General features: G+C 31.6%; 1 protein-coding gene across 5 annotated transcripts in view; it reads right to left on the reverse strand.

Moving 5' to 3' along the window:
- LOC108750896 (serine/threonine-protein phosphatase 4 regulatory subunit 1-like) overlaps nucleotides 1-1,931 on the reverse strand; it is a 140,467-nt gene that overhangs the window by 32,863 nt on the left and 105,673 nt on the right. The window contains exon 1 of one of the 5 annotated variants that reach the window (XM_018490739.1): nucleotides 1,726-1,804. The exons of the other annotated variants lie outside the window; for them this stretch is intronic. The gene's annotated coding sequence lies outside the window, so the exon portion shown is untranslated. Of the gene's footprint in view, nucleotides 1-1,725; nucleotides 1,805-1,931 lie in introns of those variants that run through there. 5 annotated transcript variants of the gene reach the window in all.

Below are 1,931 nucleotides of genomic sequence, written 5' to 3' on the forward strand. Positions count from 1 at the left end.
TTAAATACCTGTTTGCTGAAATTATATATTTTAATAGATTTTAATTAAATGCTAATAACTGTAGTTTTATTCCTTATAGAACATTGATTGATAACGCAGCAATACATTTATTAAATTTGTCTGTTTTTTCGTTGCTTAATTTGTTTTGGTTATTATAACAAGTTACTCCTTATAAAAAATGATATTTCCTAACGAAAAAATTTTAACAATCTTAAACTCTATAATTATCAAGCTATATGTACACATTAAGAATATAAATTTCATTTAAATTTATGATAATTGCTGTCTAAGCAGTATCTACGTTTATTGAAAAAACAGAATCAATTGAGTAATAAAAACTTATATCCAATGAGCCGAGAAAATTAGTGGTAATAAATGTACATACACGTGTACATATAATTACGGCCCTGAGTGCATGACTCTACCTAATGCTAATGTTCAGCTTTAGCTGCTTAGGTCGAAGATTACTGTAGCCTCGATATTTTCGTGTTAGGATTTATAATCCTAACTTTTTCATTATTCGATTAAAAACGCATACTTTAAAGCTTTAGTTAATAGCATTTACGAATTATCATATTTATGTAATTTTATTATAGGATAGTTATTATAAAATAGTTATGATATATAAAGCGTTATCTTTTATTCCGTTTGTAATACATCATGAGAATTATCAACGTGAATATTGAAACTAAGCAAACTGGGAAGCAAATAAATATTTTGAAGTACCTTATAAAAAAAAAAGCTTCAGCACGAGGAAAATAGTTTCGGAAATTTTTATAATTTCAAATAAATCTTATCGAATCTCGGTATGTTAATCCAGTTGTAAATAGCGTATGCAAGTTTCAGTTGAAGTGTCGTCGGTTTTTCCTGAATAACGGATCAAAGTCCGCGCGCGAGTGAAGGGGAGAACAACACGGTTGAGCACCTCTACACCGCGGGCGTACGGCCGTATCGGGAAATATGAATGTAACGTTGAAAACTCATTCATAACATGACCATACGGGAAAAAAAGTTTATACCGATCAATTAAACGAAATGCAATCCGAGAATGTAAGGACGAGAGTTTTTCCGATTGCGAGAAACATGAATATAGATGCGTATATCGGAGATTCATTCATAACACAGTCATATAGAAAAATCATATTTCGAATAATAAAATGGTTCAATCGAATAAAATATAATAGAAATGTGATATTTAAATCCAATGATACTCATTGTCAGACAATTTCTGAAATAAACGTTTTCATCCTGAAAATTCCATAACTTTTCCCCGATTATCCAAACCAAATTTCATGATTTTTCCCGACTGTCAATAATATTATAAAAAAAATTTTTTTTAAATTTTCCCCCCTGGATTTGGAAACCGTTAAATATTTTGTGTTGGAAGATAAATTTAACATAACAATGTAAATTATTATTAATGCTGCTGACACTGCTTGCATTTTTAATTAAGTTAGTAGTATTGTAAAACTACGTAAGTACATATATTAAACTTCTTTAAGGTCAAGAATTATAATTTTCATAATATTTTATAAAATTCCCTGATTTCCAATTTTATGGCACACAACTCTGTTAATTCTTAAACAAAACTTTCGCTCGCAAATCCTCTCTCTCTCTCTCTCTTTCGTCATGCACCGTCAACGGCCAAGCTAATGTGGTTAAAGAAGCCGTTACAGGATCGTGTAAAGCTAACAAGAATTATAGCTCGTCTCGATGTTATCTTACCAGTGGTTTTTTCCTCGTTCATAGCTCCGTTTCACTTTTCTTCATGCACGTTTCGGCGAACGGGTACAAACGAATTAACGATCGAATGTACGCAGAACGTAGAAACGAATCGAACGAACGAATGCAGAAAACGATACGCGCGTTATCACATATATAAGTACACGATGCGCTCGTTCTTCTTTTTACCGGCCGTGGAATATGGAACG

The sequence above is a fragment of the Trachymyrmex septentrionalis genome, unplaced genomic scaffold, assembly GCF_001594115.1.
Source record: "Trachymyrmex septentrionalis isolate Tsep2-gDNA-1 unplaced genomic scaffold, Tsep1.0 scaffold38, whole genome shotgun sequence".
NCBI lineage: Eukaryota > Metazoa > Arthropoda > Insecta > Hymenoptera > Formicidae > Trachymyrmex > Trachymyrmex septentrionalis.